This window comes from Tiliqua scincoides, chromosome 11, assembly GCF_035046505.1.
Source record: "Tiliqua scincoides isolate rTilSci1 chromosome 11, rTilSci1.hap2, whole genome shotgun sequence".
In the NCBI taxonomy this organism is placed as follows: Eukaryota; Metazoa; Chordata; class Lepidosauria; order Squamata; family Scincidae; genus Tiliqua; species Tiliqua scincoides.
Genome location: NC_089831.1, coordinates 7,536,154 through 7,557,033, shown reverse-complemented (window position 1 = coordinate 7,557,033; position 20,880 = coordinate 7,536,154). Strand labels below are relative to the sequence as shown.

General features: G+C 51.6%; 1 pseudogene; it reads right to left on the bottom strand.

The window, feature by feature from the left end:
• Window positions 1–17,412: 17,412 nt before the first annotated feature.
• Window positions 17,413–18,402, bottom strand: LOC136662440 (SWI/SNF-related matrix-associated actin-dependent regulator of chromatin subfamily D member 2-like; annotated as a pseudogene).
• Between the last annotated feature and the right edge of the window lie 2,478 nt (window positions 18,403–20,880).

The following is a 20,880-nucleotide window of genomic DNA, read 5'->3' as shown; positions in this document are numbered from 1 at the left end:
GACATTGCTCTTCAGGCCTGGTATTTTACCCCCCAGCAGTTCTGTGGTGGAGGCAGTCCCGCCTTCCATTGCAACCCTGCTAGATTCTACCCCTTCTTGGACATACATGGCCACCCCATCTCCATCACGCTCCTCCCTGTCCCTCCCATAGGGTTGATAACCTGGGATTGCTGTATGTCATTGGTTCTCCACATTCCACCAGGTTTCCATTCTGCCCACTATATCAATGTTCTCCCCGGCCACCAAACATTCCCGCTCTCCCATCTCTGCTCGGAGACTTCAGGCATTTGCATAAAAGCACCTGTATACAGAGTCCCAGAAATATTTGTGCCTTGATCCCCACAGCGTCTCATTTTGCTGGCCTGGTTGTCAATGACCATCACGCTTCCATCCTGATTCGCACTCTGTCATTTGCTTGTTGTTCTCTAACCGCCATAACCCCTACAGATGAGGAGTCCGGAACCAGCCGCCCCTCGGCTCTTGTCGGCTTTCCCCCAGGGTTCAGCAGAAAAGCTGCTCTGCCACCTTTTTCATGTTACGTGCCAGCGGTCCGGCTCCATTTTGGTCCAAGTGAAGACCTTCCCTTTTGTACAGGCCCAACTTGACCCACAATGCTCCCCAGTGCCCAGCAAATCTGAACCCTCCTACCAACACCACTGTCTCAGCCATGCATTAAGACCCCTGAGCTCCGCCTGCCTAACTGGCCCTGCACGTGGAACAGGTCGCACTTGCAAGAATGCTACCTTTGAGGTCCTGGCTTTGAGCTGACTGGGCTAGCTCCAGCGCTCCGCCAGCGCTGAGGACTCGCTGTGCGTGGTGGAATTGGCACTCAGTCACTTACCTGGGCACTTGGTCCCAATGAGGCACTTGGTCCCAGGAGGCACCCAATGCTCGTCTTTCCAGCACCTCCACAGAACCACTCAGTCCACCCAGAACCTCCTTAGGCAGCTCCCATGCAGCACCTCCACAGAACCCAAAGGCAGGCTCTCTGGCTCCCTACCGATTTTCTACTGAAATTCCATTTTGGTGCACTCTCTCCTTCCGTATGTCTGTGCAGGAGGGTTTTCCTTCCTCACCTGGGGTGTTTCCCTCCTGCGCTCGAGCAGCAGCCACCGCGCCTTGACGCTCCGGAGTCTGCACTTGGACCTCCGTTCCTTTATGAAAAGGAGGCCCAGCTCATCACCCTGGGGGACCTGCAGGTGACAGAAGATAATCTGGTCAGGGAACAGACAGAGGCAGCGCCCTCTAGCAGGGAATTGCCCCCCAAAAGACTCCTTAGCCAGACCTGGTCAAAGAGACCCAGCAGTATTGCTTGAGGTCTTCCACGGGCTCTGAGCACCCCTTGGGCAGCCTCCCCCAAACCCTGAGCCCTGGCTCTTGGGAAACCAGGTCTCTCCTTTAGATGTGGTGAGACGATTGCTCCCCAGGGGTGTGCACACTTGTGTGTGTAGGAACGTGTTCACTACCCATCCTAGGGAGATGCTGGAGAGGAAAATCTCCCTTGAGGTCCCCGGCATGTCCAGCATTTCCAGAACATCCAGTATAAGCATACTTACTGGTGGTGCCCAGCCGAGGTGGAGTTTTGCTCTCCACGTTCGGCCACCCGACCGGCCGCACAGTCTTGGTCCCGGGTGGCCCCTTCGCTGCCTGGAAGACTGCAAGAGGAAAGAGAAGCTGAGCTGTTTTTGCCAAATTTCTGAGTGTAATTTTTACACACTCCTTCCCAGAGGCAGACCCACCTCCCTGGCTGTGTCCAAGTCCAGCAGTCCCTCCGTTATCAGGCGCTCCGGGACCCTGGCCCTCAGGACACAGCACTGGGTAGGGAGTCACTGTCAAGCCTTCCCAGCTCCTGCTCTGTGAGCTATACCTATGGGTGGCGACAAAGGCTGCAGTCCTGACCTCACTGTCCTGGAAGTAAGTCCCATTGAACACTAGAGGACTTACTTCTGAGCAGACCTGCTTAGGATTGTGCCCAAATGAGTCAGACTGCTCCCCACCTTTCCCCTGGGGGCACCTCTGCTGCTCCTTCCTCCTGGCTTTGAAAAGAAAGAAAGAGGAGAGGAGGATAGCTTGCTAGGGCAGGGGTCTGCAGACTTTTCACAAAGAGGGCCACACCGTGTATTTGACTCATTTTCTTGGGCCACCAAAAACCCTGCATTCTATGGGGGGGAGAGGAGGGATGTAAAGCACACATTGCAGAACCTGGATGGTGAGGACTTGTTGACGTGAGGAAAAGGACACTCTTTCCTCATTACCATCCTTTGAAAGCACTGCTATCTGTGTGTGTCTGTGTGTGTCTGTCTGGGGGGGCGTTTCTTCTTACTCACCTTTGGTGCTTGCCTCCTTGCTTCAAAGGAGAGCAACCGGGCCTCCGCTCTCTCTGTGGCGAATTTGGATCTCCTACTGTTTTGAAGTAGGAGGTCCAAGTTGTCAGCCTGGGGGACCTGCAGGTGATAGAAGAGAAACTGGTCAGGGAACAGACAGAAGTAGCGCCCTCCAACAGAGTAGTGCCCCCCCCACAGAGCCCTGGGCCAGACCTGGTCAAAGAGACCCAGCAGAATTGCTTGAGGTTCTCCCCGGGCTCTGAGCACCCCTCGCCCAGCCTCCCCGAAACCCTGAAGGATCCCCGAGCCCTGGCTCTTGGGAAACCAAGTCTCTCCTTTAGATGTGGGGAGAAGATTGCTCCCCAGGGGTGTGGGCACTTCTGTGTGTAGGAAAGTGTTCACTACCCATCCTAGGGAGATGCTGGAGAGGAGAATCTCCCTTTCATGTCCAGCATTTCCAGAACATCCAGTATAAGCATACTTACTGGTGGTGCCCAGCCGAGGTGGAGTTTAGTTCTCCACGTTCGGCCACCCGACCGGCCGCACAGTCTTGGTCCCGGGTGGCCCCTTCGCTGCCTGGAAGACTGCAAGAGGAAAGAGAAGCTGAGCTGTTTTTGCCAAATTTCTGAGTGTAATTTTTACACACTCCTTCCCAGAGGCAGACCCACCTCCCTGGCTGTGTCCAAGTCCAGCAGTCCCTCCGTTATCAGGCGCTCCGGGACCCTGGCCCTCAGGACCCAGCACTGGTAGGGAGTCACTGTCAAACCTTCCCAGCTCCTGCTCTGTGAACTATACCTATGGGTGGTGACAAAGGCTGCAATCCTGACCTCACTGTCCTGGAAGTAAGTCCCATTGAACACTAGAGGACTTACTTCTGAGCAGACCTGCTTAGGATTGTGCCCAAAGAGAGGCGGGCTAAGGCCAAGCGCTCCCCACCCTTTCCCCTGGGGGCACCTCTGCTGCTCCTTCCTCCTGGATTTGAAAAGGAAGAGGGAAACGGAGTGAAAGAGGAGGACAGATGCCGAGGGCAGGGCTCTGCAACCTTTTCAGAACGAGGGCCACACGGTGTATTTCACTCATTATCTTGAACCACAAGAAGTCTGCTTTCTATAGGACAAAGAGGAGCACTGCAAGGCGCACAGCCTGAGCGTTGCAGAAGCCTGGATTGCGATGATACGTTTACGTGAGGAAAAGGACACTCTTTCCTCACTGCAATCGTTGTACAGCATGGTTGAAAAAATCAACCTGCAGAAACCTGATTTGTTTCCTCGGCAGGGGTGAGACGAACCGTGACAATTTACGATTGGATGGTCTTAAAGCTTATGGCCCATCCGACTGGCAACGGGTCGCCAGCCTGACACCACTCTGGCCATTTGGAAAGGAATGCGGCAGACAGAACTGCACACGTCAACTTTCCGACCACGTGGTTGGGGAAAAGTATTTTAAGTTGCTGCAGACCGTGGCAGGTCAGATCTGGCCCCTGGGCCATAGTTTGGAGACCCCTGGGTTAGATGGTTCACCATTACCAATGCGGATTGAGGCATTCTGTTCCCTACCATCCATATGGAAAGGAAAACCCACTGAGTGAAAGCCACTGAGATGTTTTGAACTCATACTGGGACCTAGTAGGACTGGGGTGATGATGGTTTGACAGTCTGGTGAAGGGGGTGTCATTGGGGACATTGTAGGTACTGTGTTGGGGAGGGGTCTGTGAATCATAAAGAGGGGAAGGACCCCAGTCCAGGACCTGTGCTACTCCCAGCCGAGCTGTGTACATTGCAAACTGTAGTCAAGGTTTTTCTTTGAGACCTTGCTATTGCCTGGGTTCCTAGTTTATTTTTAGGGGCAAAGGAGTAGTGGAGGAATCGGAAAAATATTCTTCTGCTCTGTGACTCTGCTTCAGCTTGTGTTGGGCGCTGTCCTGAGACAGGAGGACGATGTTCACTGCCCTGATCCTTAAAGAGTGGTAAACAGAGGGCCTTTGCACAATAAGCAAACAGAGCAGTGGTACTCAAAGATTTTGGCACCAGGACCCCATTTTTAAAATGACACTCTATGACAGTGATGGCAAACCTTTTAGAGACCGAGTGGCCAAACCACAACCCAAAACCCACTTATTTATCGCAAAGTGCCAACACGGCAATTTAACCTGAATACTGAGGTTTTAGTTGAGAAAAAAACTTTTACCTACTATTACTTGTAACCCATAATGAACATTTCCTCTGGAAATTTGTCCAATCCCTTCTTAAAGGCATCTAGGCAAGTTGTCATCACTGCTTTCTGTGGCAAAGAGTTCCACAGACTAATTACATGCTGGGTAAAGAAATATTGGCAGGGAGGGAGTGACTGCAAGACCTAGCCACTGCTCATTTTCTCAAACAATAATATATATATTTTTTTTAAAAAAACCACCCACAGAAGTGGGCTCTAAGGCTGCAATCCCAGCCACTCTTTCCTGGGAGTAAGCCTCATTGACTCTAATGGGGCTGACTCCTGAGTAGACACACACAGGAGCGGGCTCCAAGGCTCTAATCTCAGGCTCTCTTTCCTGGGGGTAAGCCTCATTGACACTAATGGGGCTTACTTCTGAGTAGACACACACAGGAGCGGGCTCCAAGGCTCTAATCTCAGGCTCTCTTTCCTGGGAGTAAGCCTCATCCACTGTAATGGGGCTTACTTCTGAGTAGACACGCAGGACTTGTCTCTGGCTGCGCTGCTCCCCCCCAGCTGTGCCTGTGCTGTGGAGGAAAAGCCTCTCCTGGCGCTGAGTGGGGAGCTGCTCAGGGAAAGGCGGGCTGCAAGGGCTCACAATGGCTGAGGAGGAGGGCGGCTCAGGATTGGCTGGTGGTCAGCCAGTGAAGGGCCCTGAGCCATTCCAACTGAAAAAGCCAGGAGCCTGCTGGATGCTGATTGGCTGAGCCTGCTGGAGAGTTGGGGAAGGGAAAAGCAGGGACCTTAAGCCTGCAGAGCGGGCAAAACTGAAAAGGGAAACAAACTTGGGGCAACGGAGCGAAGGGAGAGGAGGGCAGTGAGCTCAGGGCGGAGGGAAGCAGCCCGCCCTCCCTGCCCAGACAAGGAGTCTCAGAGAGAGCCTCCATTTTCTTTAGAGCGACAACAGCTTCAGTGCCCCTCTCCAGGCTGTCTGGCTCAGAGGCGTGCCCACAGAGACGGCTCGGAGTGCCCTCTCTGGCACACGTGCCATAGGTTCGCCACCTCTGCTCTATGAGAACCCACTCGATGAGACTTACCAAAGGGGTGATCTCGAAAAAAGTAATGTCTTTATTTATTTGCTAAAACCTTGATCCATTTCTCCTAATGAAGCAGCCCTAATGAATAGTCTCAAGGCTTGAGGGGCTTAGTTCTCCTTCCCCCACCACCTGGCACTGATGGAAAACACACGCCAGAAAAAAGACTTTCCAGCATTGATCTTCCAAAATTGACTCAGGCCTGAAAACTGCAGGAGCTCAGCTCTTTGCAGGGCACACAGCAGCTATCTGGTTTTGGAACAGCCTCAGGGCTGGAGGCGTGAGTTATCTTTCGCTCACCCGTGTTTTCTTTGTAGGATCTGAGGGACCCAGCAGAATAGGGTCACACCCACCAAGGGGGTCCCGACCCACAGTTTGAGAAACAATGAATAGAATACTTAGGCAGGGAACACATTTCCATCCAAGACATAAGAACAAGAAAGCCCAAACAAGCAATAGTGTCCACTTCAGGTCCTCTGGCACTTTCCCAGCCCAATCTGGCATCCATGACCACCAATCTCCAAACCAGTTCTCTGCCTTAGCCATCCATCCCAGAGATGGCTTGAGGCCCAAAAGGGAGTGACAAGGGCCAGGGCAGGGCAAAGACTGCGGGGCAGAGGTTTGGCACATCACATGAGCAAAACCACCTGAGCAGTTCTGGTGAGGGCCAGTATAAAGTGGAGTGGCACATACACGATTCTGTACTTCAAAAGTGCCATGTGGCCTGCTGGGGATTTGCCACTCCTGATATACCGTAACAGACGGAGGTTGCAGTCATGAAATTGTAAGACGCTTGCTTCTTGGGAGGAAAGCTGTGGGAAGCCTAGACAACTTAGTGCAAAGCCGAGGCATCACCTTGCCGACAAAGGTCGGTATAGTCAAAGCTATGGTTTTCCCAGTAGTAATGTTTGGCTGTGAGAGCTGGACCATAAGGAGGGCTGAGCGCTGAAGAACAGACGCTTTCAAATGATGGTGTTGGAGAAGACTTTTGAGAGTCCCCTGGACTGCAAGGAGACCAAATCAGTTCATCCTACAGGAAATCAACCCTGACTGTTCACTGGAAGGACAGATGCTGAAGCTGAAGCTTCAACGCTTTGGCCATCTCATGAGAAGGGAGGACTCCTTAGAAAAGACCCTGATGCTGGGAGAAATTGAAGGCAAAGGGAGAAGGGGACGGCAGAGGATGAGACGGTTAGATAGTGTCACGGAGTCAATGAACAGGAAAGGACAAATTCTGGCAGTTAGTGGTAGACGGGGGGCCTGATGTGCTGTGGTCCATGGGGTTACGCAGAGTTGGACACGACTTAACGACTGAACAACAAGTTCCAATTTGAAAAGAAAATCAACTCTTTTCCCCCTGCCCCCAACCTAGTGTCAGAGAGATGATGTGGCCCTCCTGCTAAATATTTGCCCGCCCCTGCGAAAGGCCATTCCACGTCATCGGACTCACCTCCATTATCCCCAATGACCGTTTCTTGGCCCACCAGTATTCAGAAATGACTGCTAGTACTGGACAGGACCGGACCAACTGCCAGGACTGATGGCACTGGAGTGAGCTCACTGCCCAGTGATCTCCTGTAGCATCGTTTGAAGTTCTTGGTCTCCATGGATGTCGGAATCCTCGCATTGTGACACGGGTCTGTGTCAGAGCTGGGGGGGGGAGGCTGAACTCTGGCATCAGAGGCTGTGTTTGGGGCTGCTTGAATTGAAGCAGAAATGCCCCTTTGGACAGGGAGGGGAAAGAGGCAGTGACCAACCCATTCTCCTTTCATGGAGACTTTGAGTTTGCCTACATTGTGAAGCCTCAGGGTAGCCCCTGCGGCCTGGAACTTTGGTTCTGCGTTGCAGAGTCCACTCTCCTCGGGGCTGAGTTTGGTTATCTGAGCAATGAACTCTTCTATGCCAAAGACCAAATGACCCACCACCTGACTCCATTCCTGCCACCCCCAGTGCCACCCCTTCAACCTCCCTTGGCTGACAGCTGGGGGGTGGCAAATCCTCCAGATCGGGCCTCCTGTTGCCATTTCACAGCACCCAGAGTTGTTCAGATGCCCGATCCCTGCCAAGCGAGCAGAGTTGGGTTCCCAGGGTAGAAAAGGATGGGAGATCTGGTCACCCAGCAGTCCTGGTGATATTTAATAAAACATCAGAACTCCTCCCACCCCCGAAAAAATATAGTTGCCTGTATGTCTCTGAGGATGTTCAGATGAGCTGAATTGCCCCCGAAGCTACCAGGGGAGCGATGGTTTTGTACCGGATCAGGTGCTGAGAGTCTTCTTCCAAACCAGTCACATACTCACTGAAAGAGGCAGAAAGCAAGCAGGCTTACAGCACAAGCCTAGTCATGTCTACTCAGAAGTAAGTCCCATTGTGCTCAATTGCACTTACTCCTAGGAAAGTGGGCATAGGATTGCAGCCATAGATGGCAATCCCAACCATGCTAATTTGGGAATAAGCCCCATTAAACATCATGGGACTTTCTTTCAATGGGGGTTGCAAATCACACCCACACACACATTGTATTTTGCATGTTTTGGTTCCATGACTGGGTTGCATGTTTGTTACTGAGACTTTAAAAAATTCACTTTGGGCACAATCCTAACCCACTTTCCAGCACTGTGCCAGTGGGGCATGTGCTGCATCCTGCACTTGGGGGGGGCAGTCATGGAGGCCCCCTCAAGGTAACACAACATTTGTTCCCTTACCTCGGAGGTGCATTGCCCTTCTGTCAGTCAGTTGGTTAGGATTGCAGCCTTTGTCTCTCTGCCTCACCAGCCTCCGCTTCCCACACACACACACCCCCTCCCAGGATGGCATCCATCATAACACAAACACACCTGTGTTCAGATTTGGGACTCTCCAAAAGTCTCCAACAGACTCAGCCCCACCCAAGTGAGAGTGAAAGCTGGTTTCATGATGTGGATGGATTCAGATCCCTTGGCCAAAGCAATCTGGGGCAAGGCTGGCATTCACCAGCCATCTAAAACAGCCATTTTCATCTCACAGCACACTCTGAAGGCGCTCAAAATGCTCAAGGCACATCATCAGTTTTAGGACACCGCACTGCCGGTGGGGGGCTCACATCCCCCCGTGACCCTACTAATAAATGACCCTCCCACAAACTCCCATGGCACACCAGCAGACCATTCTCCGCACACTTATGTGCCACAGTAGTGTGGCTGAAAATCACTGATCTAAAAGCTCAAAGGGGTGAAGCCCAAGAACCATGTGGTTTTCTGCATCAAAGGTGCCCATCTGTCCCAGCTTCTGACCTCTGCTCATCGGTCTCCGGCTCCACCAGGATGTTCTCTTGCTCCTCCTTCACCCGCAGGGACACAAAGGAGTCCTGGTCAGGCTTGGGAACTGCAAGGAAGAGCGAGGAGCACAAACACACACGCACATGGGGAAGAAGGTTCTGCTGTTTCACTGCATTGACCCGAAGAAGAGCCCTGTTGGCTCAGGCCAAAGGCCCCTTTTGTCCAGCTTGTTTGCTGGAGTCTCTTCTTCTAAAAAAAAAAAAAATTGGAAGCCATTCAGGGCAGGGAACCAGGCTTTCATTCTTCTGGTCATATCAACCACTTTGTGGACTTTGGTTGGAAAGCAATATATAAATCCTCTTACCAATACAGGTGGGACCTCGGCATCCACTGATTTGACTCACCACTGCTACTGGGATCCACCTTTAAATGCCTTGTAACAAGGAGAAAAATCCCTTGTTTTTCCCATTTGCCAAAATTTCCCATTTCCCATTTCACAAAATCCCATTTCCTACCTTTGTGCTGTGAAATAATTAGAATTTCATTCCACTAGATTCCATTATTCACCCCATCTAGTGGCTGAATGCAGTTTCTCAAACTGTGGGTTAGGACCCACTAGGCTTCCAAGTGGCTAGAGCCCAGGGGGGTGGGTATCTTGGTCTTTTTTTCCTATGTCTTTTGCCTTGTCTCTTGGTGGTAAAGGTGGTGGGTGCACATCCTGCCCCACCAGGACCATGTGGCCTCATAGGTAACTGGGCTAAAGATCTACAAAAGAAGCTGACCCGGGCGAGAGTTAGAGAATAATAGAGATAGCCAGTTAGTTTTATTATTTTAATGCTGATATGTTTCTAAGAAGTTTTTATGCCTCTAGCATTTGCTGACTTTTGTAACTTTTGTAACCCTATGTACTTAATAAAGTAAAAATCCTTTTACTATGTTGTTTCATTGTCTGTTGGGGACAAAGGTTCAGAATCCTGCCTAGCCGTTCAGCAAGCTAACAAAAATCCTCATTGTGGACTAGTAACTTGAGGACTGAGACTTTAAGTAAAGAAAGTGCTCAGTGCCTACAAGGGATATAGTTAAGCCTAGAGGGTCTCAGTGTTCCTGGACTGAGGCACTAGCACATACAGGGTGGTGGCAGTTCTACCAAACAGGGGTTCTTGAGGCTCTAGGATTCAGGAATCAAGAACTCTGAGCACCCAAAACCCTGGGAGTGTAAGACGAAATATATGACACACATGTTATCATTCATACAGGCACCATGTGAGCATGTGGGGCAACGTTCTGTATGGTGTCTTGACTGTTTTTTATTAGGCTAATAAAGTTTAAAAAATAAAAAAAAAATATTTTAGTGCTTCTGGAGAAGACCTGGGCTGCATTTCCACTACAGCTTTAATCCATGGTCAGTGCACTTCTCTCCCTCCAATGCATTCTGGGGGGACTGTAGTTTGTTGAGGAATCTGAGACAGTGGCAGACCACCCAGCTCCGTGCCTCGGGGCAAAGGCCCATGATGCTGCCCCCCCACAGGATGCTGCTGCCCCCCAAGCGTAAATTAGCTCTCATTTCCATCCACCCAGCCAGAATTGTGCAACAATCAAATTCCAAAGCAGTCTTTGTGGATACAAAAAACTTGGGAGCCTCCGAACTGACTTGAAGTCAATCGGACCCACATCCGCTCCCGGCAGCCCAGACAGAGACCCTCTCAATGTGGGTCTCCTCACCCAACGGCCTCTGTTCAGGGGTTATTTCTTACAGGAAGCGCTCTCTGCTCAGGCCCCAGGTGACATCCTGCTAATTACCTAGACAGGTCAGCCTTCCCTACATTAGACCATGGCTGCAATCCTAACCACACTTTCCTGAGAGTAAACCCCATTGAACAAAATCGGTCTTACTTCTGAGTAGACCTGGTTAGGCTTGTGCCCCATCTCTCTGACTACCCTTTCCTGCTTCTTGGGTAAGATGAATTCTGAAATGTTACATGTTCAAGGGGGGTTATGTCCTTGCAGAGGTGGATCTGGAAGGGAGCAAGTGGGGCAAAATCCCCAGGTGTGATGCCAGGCTAACTGGAGAGGGGTGCTGATGCAATGCACCCCCCCCCAGCGTGGATCCCAGTTTAAAACAAAAAAAATTGGTTGTGTTGGCGAAGCGCTCGTCTTCGCAGATTTTTTTTACAAGCCGCAGCATGTTTGGGGCTTAGGGAGGCCAATTTGCTTTTCCCCGGCCCCTGAGCCACGGAGCTTCCATCCTGCAGCCTCACTGGCCCTCCTCAGCCTTCTTTGCAGCTTTCTTCCAAGCCACAGTGTGTTGAGGGTTGCCTTTCCTGCTCCTCCTTCACCTGGATGGTCCAGTGTTTGCTTTTTTGTCAGTGCTCAGGTGCTCCTCTGTTCATCAGCCAATGACATGTATTCAGATGTGCTTTCCCCTGCCCCCTGACCTCCTGTTCCCATCCAGCTGGCATCCTTTTTTACTTCCTGGCACCAGAGGGTTGCTGGAGTTCTACAGAAAGCATCACCCATCCTGTAAGCAGGAGGAAAGAAACCTGTATTTCCTTTCTTGGGAAGTGGGTAGAGGCAAGATGGAGCAGTGCTTTCCATGCTGGTGTCTCTGGACACTCAGTGCTTTTCCATGCTGGAGTCATCTAGCAGGACTCTTCCTCTGTCTTATGTCTACTGCTGGACTAGATGGGCCTTGGCCTGATCCTGCTGGGCTCGTCCCTCTGCTCTTCAGTGAACCATCCACACAGATCCGTGTTGCTCTCAGTCTAGGTGCTTTCCAATGCTGGTGTCTGTGGACCAATCCAGCAGGGCTCTACCAATGCTCTGATGTGAACTGTTCAGGCCTATTATTTGGTGCTCTCAGTGCTTTCCAAGCTGGTGTCTGCACCAATCCAGCAGGGCTCTTCCTATGTCTACTGCTGCAAATCTAGCCTTTTGTGCTGCTTTTCAGTGCTGCGCTGTGTCCCTTTGGCAGCTCTATGTGGGAAACCTCTGCAGCTGCAAAACACAGGACCATGTTGATGTTTTCCCCAATATTAACATGAACAGCACATGCATGCTGGAGAATAATGCAACTACTCAGAAGAATTCTCATTATGTACGCATCCTGCAGACATCTATTCGTGATACTCAACAGAAGGGTCAATCGAGTTCCAAATTCTTAATTTTATTCATTGAAAATTAACTTAACATCATACATGGTCTGTTTTTAAAAAAATAAAATCACATAGTTTTAAATCACAGTAACACAAAGAAAACATTCAATTAATTAATTAGATGGAGGACTCCAAAATTTTCCACTCCCCAAGTGACACTGCCCCAGCCGACAAAAGGGTCCCCTATATCACCAATAAAAATAACCCATAACCCATGTAAATGAGAGAGGCCATCTGATTGCGCAGAGCAGAAATGGCCAGTGGAACGGAGAGGTCGACATCTGTAGCCAGCTTCCAGTGTTGATCTTGAAAAACTTGGACCTATTCAGAAAGCATCAGAGGAAGAAGTTCAAAGAACGGAGGATGGAGGCCAGGTGGCTCAGAACTGCGGTGCGAAGAGAAATGAGTGAGGTGAGGAAGATATGGAGCTCCTAAGAACTAAGAGAGCCAGGGACCATCTTGCATCTGGCCGGGGAGGGGGGGGCGGGGGAATGCTACATTTGATCAAGAGGGCAAGGAAGGCTAAACATCTGTTTCCTCTGCCAGTGTTCCAGACCCAAAAAAACCAAAAGCCAGGTGGGTCATCAGAGTGCAGCTGGTCTGGTGGGGGAACCTAGGGTTCTTTTCTCCACCTCAGTGGGCACCACCACTGAGTCTGGTATGCTACAGGGTAAGGGGGCATCATTTTGCATACCACCTCAGGCACTGGGTGCTCTTCAGCAAGCCCCCTGCATGCTCTGCTATTCACCATCCATTTGCCCGTCCTCACAGAGGCTCAAAATCATTACTTTGCGATGCATGGCCTCAAGTTAGGTGTGGGGGAACAGTGTGCATGACCATGTGCGCTATGGGCAATTGCACAACTGTGAGCTATGGACCAGCGAGTGTGGAACAGGATAGGCATCATGTGGGGTGTCCTCTACTCGAAGATTCTCTTCTCCAGCATCCAAAAGCTCTCAAAGGGGCAGGATGCAAACCCTTTCCTGGACAGGAGAAGACGACAGTGCCGCTGGGGGAGGCAGTGTTCTCCTCACAGCTAAAAGTCCTGGTTTCCCAAGAACCAGTGACCGAGGCCCCTGGCTGAATATCCAGCTTTCAGGGTACGGGAGAGGGTGGCAAAGAGGTAGTCTGTGCCAGACATTGCCCTCAAGCAAGAATGCTGGGTCTCGTTGTCCCAGGAGTCCTCTCTCCTGTTCCATACCCTCAAATTTCCCATGGCAGGAGTTGTGGTCTGGAGGTTGAGTTGTTGCCCTGCCTGAAGGAGCTAAGTGGGAGTAACTCTTGTCACAGCTTGGATGGGGGACTGAATCTGCAGAGTGGCCTTTTTTAGAGAACAGAGCCATGAGGAGTCCCTGTGATAAGCTGCCAGGAGACGGTGGAGTGTGGAGGTCCTCAGCTGCCAAGACTGAATAACAGCCTGGCTGATTTGCCACTGCTCCCGCAGGAAGCTTGCTAGGCATGTGAGCTCTGCAACAAAAAGAAGGATGACCCCACCCTGAAGGGAAACATCTGGAAATGAAGGGATCTCGGAAGTTCTCTTGCCAGCCAGGGGGAAGAAGGAGGAATCTGTGACTCTGCCTCTGGAAAGGGGTGGTCAAATTCATACTCGATCAATACAGCAAAAATGGCTCAACTCCTGTTTGCTCCTGCAGACTTCCTGGGAGCAGAGCAAATGCGAACCCCTGTGCAAAAGACTGTGCATAGAATTGGAAATGAACACTTTCCCATACGCAGAGGTGCCCACGTCCCTGATCTGCAATCTTCTCCACATATCTAAAGGAGAGACCTGGTTTCCCAAGAGCCAGGGTTCAGGGAGCCTTCAGGGGAGGCTGACTGAGGGATGCTCAGTGCCAGGGAAGGACCTCAAGCAATACTGCCTGGTCCCTTTGACCAGGGTCTGCCCAAGGGCTCTGTTGGAGGGAATCTGGTTCCACTCTACCAGATGGTTTTTTGGGCTGTACAACTCTTTATCCAGTTCCATTGCTAGGCTGTTGGGTCATTCAAGAGTTTGCCCTCCACACAAAGTTTCCATGAGGCTCTGTGTTCTCCACCTTCAGATTCCTCCTTGCCAGGTGTAAAGGTGTTGCAACGTCAATACGCAGTTTCTGCTTTTGCGTTACAGGTTTCTTGGCTGCCTCCTGGATCTCCCTCCTCCATGGAGATCTCCATCCTCCATGCCACAGGAGAGGGTGGCAAAGAGGTAGTCTGTGCCAGACACTGCCCTCAAGCAAGAATGCTGGGTCTCGTTGTCCCAGGAGTCCTCTCTCCTGTTCCATACCCTCAAATTTTCCATGGCAGGAGGTGTGGTCTGGAGGTTGAGTTGTTGCCCTGCCTGAAGGAGCTAAGTGGGAGTAACTCTTGTCACGGCTTGGATGGGGGACTGAATCTGCAGAGTAGCCCTTGTTAGAGAACAGAGCCATGAGGAGTCCCTGTGATAAGCTGCCAGGAGACGGTGGAGGAGTGTGGAAGTCCTCAGCTGCCTGAATAACAGCCTGGCTGATTTGCCACTGCTCCCGCAGGAAGCTTGGAAGGCATGTGAGCTCTGCAGCAAAAAGAAGGATGACCCCACCCTGAAGGGAAACATCTGGAAATGAAGGCATTTTGGAATTTCTCTTGCCAGCCAGGGGGAGGAAGGAGGAATCTGTGACTCTGCCTCTGGAAAGGGGTGGTCAAATTCATACTCGATCAATACAGCAAAAATGGCTCAACTCCTGTTTGCTCCTGCAGACTTCCTTGGAGCAGAGCAAATGCGGCCCCCTGTGCGAAAGACTCTGGGGCTAACCAGGTGGAAGAATGTGGAAATCATTACTCCACCTTGGCTGGGCGACACCAGTGAGTATGCTGATGCCCGATGTTATGGTAATGAGTGCGATAAGCTGAGGACAGACAGGAAGACTCTTCTCTCCAGCATCTCCATAGAATGGGAAATGAAGACTTTCCCATACACAGAGGTGCTCACGTCCCTGATCCGCAATCTTCTCCACATATCTAAAGGAGAGACCTGGTTTCCCAAGAGCCAGGTTTCAGGGAGCCTTCAGGGGAGGCTGATTGAGGGATGCTCAGTGCCAGGGAAGGACCTCAAGCAATACTGCCGGGTCCCTTTGACCAGGGTCTGCCCAAGGGCTCTGTTGGAGGGCATGCAGGTCCCCCAGGCAGATGACTTGGATCTCCTATTCCAAAAGGATAGGAGGTCCAACTTCACAGCAAGGAGGGCGGAGACCCAATGGCTGGCACTCAAGGGCAGGAGGCAAGCACCAAAGACATGGAAGAAAAAACATTCCCCCCCCCCCCACACACACACACATTCACTCACTTGCTTAGAATGCACTGAGAGTCTTGGATCAAAACTTGTTATCTGACCAAGTACTCTGTGTCAGAGCTAGAAAAGATAACCACCTCTATGCCTTTATTTCTACTGGTAGGAACACAGTAGCCTCCATGTAATTGGTTTTAATGACTCTTGTATGATTGAACACCATTTTGTCATTTTTCAAAAGAACCGCACTAGAAGCATGCTTGAGGCATGCTAGAAGTGTCACTTCCTCCTATCTCTGACCTATCTCTCCAGCATCTCCATAGGACAGGAAATGAACAATTTCCCATAAACTGAGGTGCCCCCATCCCTGATCTGCAATCTTCTCTTCACATCTAAAGGAGAGACCGGGTTTCCCAAGAGCCAGGGCTCGGGGAGCCTTCAGGGTTCAGAGGAAGCTGGCTGAGGGGTGCTCAGTGCCAGGGAAGGACCTCAAGCTGTACTGCCGGGCCCCTCTGAGTGGGTCTGGTCAAGGGATCTGTTGGGAGGCACTGCCTCTTTCTCTTCCCTGATCTGTTTTTCTTCTATCACCTGCAGATCCCCCAGGCTGACCTGGGCACCCCAGGTATATATATATACCTCCAGGTATATACCACCCATAGGTATAGTTCACAGAGCAGGAGCTGGGAAGGTTTGACAGTGACTCCCTACCTAGTGCTGTGTCCTGAGGGCCAGGGTCCTGGAGCGCCTGATAATGGAGGGACTGCTGGACTTGGACACAGCCAGGGAGGTGGGTTTGACTCTGGGAAGGAGTGTGTAAAAATTACACTCAGAAATTTGGAAAAAATGGCTCAGCTTCTCTTTCCTCTTGCAATCTTCCAGGCAGCAAAGGGGCCACCTGGGACCAAGACTGTGCGGCCGGTCGGGTGGCAGAAAGTGGAGAGCTAAACTCCACCTCAGCTGGGCACCACCAGTAAGTATGCTTATGCTTGATGTTCTGGAAATGCTGGACATGCTGGGGAACTAAAGGGAGATTCTCCTCTCCAGCATCTCCATAGGATGGGTAGTGAACACTTTCCTACACACAGAAGTGCCCACACCCCTGGGGAGCAATCTTCTCCCCACATCTAAAGGAGAGACCTGGTTTCCCAAGAGCCAGGGCTCAGGGGATCCTTCAGGGTTCGGGGGAGGCTGATCGATGGGTGCTCAGAGCCCGGGGAAGACCTCAAGCAATACAGCTGGGTCTCTTTGACCAGAGTCTGGCTAAGGAGTCTTTTGGGCGGCAATTCCCTGCTGGAGGGCGCTGCCTCTGTCTGTTCCCTGACCAGTTTCTCTTCTATCCCCTGCAGGTCCCCCAGGGTGATGAGCTGGGCCTCCTTTTCGTAAAGGAAAGGAGGTCCAAGCGCAGACTCAGGAGCATCAAGGCGCGGTGGCTGCCGCTCGAGCGCAGGTGGGAAACACCCCAGGTGAGGAAGAAAAACACTCCTGCACAGACGTACGGAAGGAGAGAGTGCACTGAAATGGAATTTCAGTAGAGAATCAGTAGGGAGCCAGAGAGCATGCCTTTGGGTTCTGTGGAGGTGCTGCATGGGAGCTGTCCCTTGGGGACCTCAAGGGAGATTCTCCTCTCCAGCATCTCCATAGCATGGGTAGTGAACACTTTCCCACACACAGAAGTGCCCACACCCCTAGGGAGCAATCTTCTCCCCACATCTAAAGGAGAGACTTGGTTTCCCAAGAGCCAGGGCTCAGGGGATCCTTCAGGTTTCTGGCGAGGCTGGTCGAGGGGTGCTCAGAGCCCGGGGAGGACCTCAAGCAATACAGCTGGGTCTCTTTGATCGGGTCTGGCCCAGGGCTCTGTGGGGGAGGCACTGCTCTTTTGGGGGGCCCTTTTCTGTTGGAGGGCACAGCCTCTGTCTGTTCACTGACCAGTTTCTCTTCTATCATATGCAGGTCCCCCAGGCTGACGACTTGGACCTCCTACGTCTAAAGAGTAGGAGATCCAAGTTCGCAGCACAGAGAGCGGAGGCCCGGTTGCTCTCATTTGAAGAAAGGAGTCAGTCACCAAAGGATTATGAAGAAACGCCCCCCACACAGACACACATAGAGCCTTCAGGGTACAGGAGAGGCAGGCTGTGGGGTGCCCAGTGGCAGGGAAAGACCTCAAGTCTCCCTGCATCTTCAGCTGGTAATAGACTCAATCGTCTCATGGATCTTGACATCCATGGATGCTGTTTCCTGCTGCTTAGAGGTGGAGCCAAGAAGTTGCTCATTTGGGCCTTCAAAGGATCATCCACCTCCACACCACTGTCTCAGCAGGCTGGCTTTGTTGATCATTACGGTCCACACTGATCACATAACTGATGGGATCTGGGTGTTGTGGGAGCCCCACCGGTTTCCTGGGGATCTCAGAGAATCACATGCAAATACAGCCAGAGATCGGGTCAAACTCCTTCTCAAAACTGTCTTGGAGCTTGTTGTGTTTGATGTCGAGCCAGAGGGCCTGCATGATGCTGGCACGTGTCTGTGTGTGAACGCCCAGCAAGCGAGCCAGACAGGTTCCTGTTTGTACTGTGCAGGCTGGTGGTCCAGCCTGAGAAGCAGGGTGCATTAAACCTTGACACTGCCTGGGCACTTGCCCTGGAACCCATCTGTCTCTTGTGGGCATCTGGTTCCACTCTACCAGATGGTTTTTTGGGCTGTACAACTCTTTGTCCAGTTCCATTGCTAGGCTGTTGGGTCATTCAAGAGTTTGCCCTCCACACAAAGTTCCCATGAGGCTCTGTGTTCCCCACCTTCAGATTGCTCCTCGCCAGGTGTAAAGGTGTTGCAATGTCAATACACAGTTTCTGCTTTTGCGTTACAGGTTTCTTGGCTGCCTCCTGGATCTCCATCCTCCTGCAGAAGATGTTCAGATCCAGCTTCCATCCAAAATCAGCAAATCCATGAGGGCCTGGGACTCTGCGACTAGCTCACGAATTCTCTGTGGTGGGACCTTGTCTGCCATCTTTTCAATCCTCGTCACTGGGTCAGCGATGGAGGCCGCTGGATCTGTGGAGCAAGCAGGTACTTCCGGAAGGGATCCATCATAGACGGTGGCATTCCAGGTCTCGGTGGAGAAGCTGTTCCATATGGAGGACCTGAGGGAGACCCCACTTGCAATCCTGCCATCCGGACACCAGACAGCATCCCAGGGTGTTGGAACTGAGCTCCATTCCCCACAGGTCAGTATGGGCTGGCCCCGGCCAGGCTGGGTCCTCGCAGGAACTCACCTCCTCCCAACCACAGTCGGAGCAGCCTGTGAAGAAACAGAGACAGAGCTCCTGTTAGAAGGACTTTCTACAGGGGGTGAAGGAACAAGACCCCATCAAGATTCAGCTGTTTTTGCTCAGCAACCCATAAGTCCCTGCACTTCTCTTGGCAACCTGGGCAGGGCAGGGCTCGAACTGGGAGACAGGCGCACTCAGCTTGACACCCCCCCAGAGCCCAGCATCTGGGATGCAGCCCCCAGAGGCCCCCATGCCCTCAGTCTTTCCATGATCCTTCTTCTCTTCTTCGGCTCCACTTTCCCTTCGTCCACCCACAGCCTCCTTAAGCAGCTCCCCTAGGGCACCACCACAGAACCAAAGGCAGGCTCCCTGGATCCCTCCCGATTCCCTGCTGATATTCCGCCTCAGTGTACTCTCTCTCTCTCTCTCTCTCTCTCTCTGTATGTGTGTGTGTGTGGGGGGGGCTTTTTCTTTCTCACCTGGGGTGCTCGCCTCCTGTTTTCCAGTGTCAGCCACTTGGCCTCCGCCCTCCTCACAGAGAACCTAGACCTCCTATTCTTTTCAAATAGGAGGTCCAATTCCTCTGCCTGGGGAACCTGCATGAGATAGAAGAGAAACTGGTCAGGAAAGAGACAGAGGCAGTGCCCTCCAACAGAGAAGTGCCCCCCCCCCCCACTGAGCTCTTGGCCAGACCCGGCAGTAGTGCTTGAATACTCACTGGTGGTGCCCAGCTGAGGTGGAGTTTCCGCTTCCAGGTCCCTCCACCCTGCTAGATTCTACCCCTTCTTGGACATACATGGCCACCCTATCTCCATCACGCCCCTCCCTGTTCCTCCTATAGGGTTGATAACCTGGGATTGCTTTATGTCATTGGTTCAAGAGACATAAGAACAAGAAACCGCAAACAAACAATAGTTTCCACTTCAGTTCCTCTAGCACTTTCCCAGCCCAGTCTGGGATCCATGACCATCAATCTCCAAACCAATTCTCTGCCTTAGCCATCCAACCCAGAGATGGCTTGAGGCCAAAAAGGGAGTGACAAGGGCCAGGGCAGGGCAGGGTAAAGACTGCACAGGTTCAGCACATCACATGAGCAAAACCACCGGAGCAGGTCTGGTGAGGGCCAGTATAAAGTGGAGTGGCACAAACACATTTGCCCAGTGTTTTTGCACCTGTTTACTTCAGTCAGCCAGCCTCCCCTGAACCCTGATGGCTCCGCAAGCCCTGGCTCTTGGGAAACCAGGTCTCTCCTTCAGATGTGAGGAGAAGATTGCTCCTCAGGGATGTGGGAACCTCCATAGATGGGAAAGTGTTCATTCCCATTCTATGGAGATGCTTGAGAATAGTCTCGGGGCTTGAGGCAATGAGTAATCTTTCACTCACACGTGTTTTCATTGGAGGCTCTGTGGGACCCACCAGAACTTGGGTCAGGACCCACTTTGTGAGAAATCCACAGTGTGAGAAACCCTGACACCCACAGTGACCCACAGTGTGAGAAACCCTGACATCAAGTACTTGGTCAGGTAACACATTGCAATCCAAAACTCTCAGTGCACTCTGAGTGATTGATTGAATATGTATGTCTGTTGGGGAGGGGGGGGGCGTTTCTTCTTCCTTACCTTTGGTGCTTGCCACCCACCAGGCCTCTGCCCTTCTTGCTGTGAACTTGGACATAAGAACATAAGAACGGCCCCACTGGATCAGGCCATAGGCCCATCTAGTCCAGCTTCCTGTATCTCACAGCGGCCCACCAAATGCCCCAGAGATTCATATTCATTTATGAATATGAACCCCAGGGAGCACACCTGAGATAACAAGAGACCTCATTCTGGTGCCCTCCCTTGCATCTGGCATTCTGACATAGCCCATTTCTAAAATCAAAAGGTTGCGCATACACATCATGGCTTGTACCCCATCATGGATTTTTCCTCCAGAAACTTGTCCAATCCCCTTTTAAAGGCATCCAGGCTAGACGCCAACAACAACAACAACAGTATTTATATACCGCTTTTCAACAAAAAGTTCACAAAGCGGTTTACAGAGAAAATCAAATATCTAATGGCTCCACATTATAACGCCAGCACCACATCCTGTGGCAAGGAGTTCCACAGACCGTCCACACCCTGAGTAAAGAAATATTTTCTTTTGTCTGTTCTAACCCACCCAACACTCAATTTTAGTGGATGTCCCCTGGTTCTCGTATTATGTGAGAGTGTAAAGAGCATCTCTCTATCCACTCTGTCCATCCCCTGCATAATTTTGTATGTCTCAATCATTTCCCCCCTCAGGCGTCTCTTTTCTAGGCTGAAGAGGCCCAAACGCCGTAGCCTTTCCTCATAAGGAAGGTGCCCCAGCACCATAATCATCTTAGTCGCTCTCT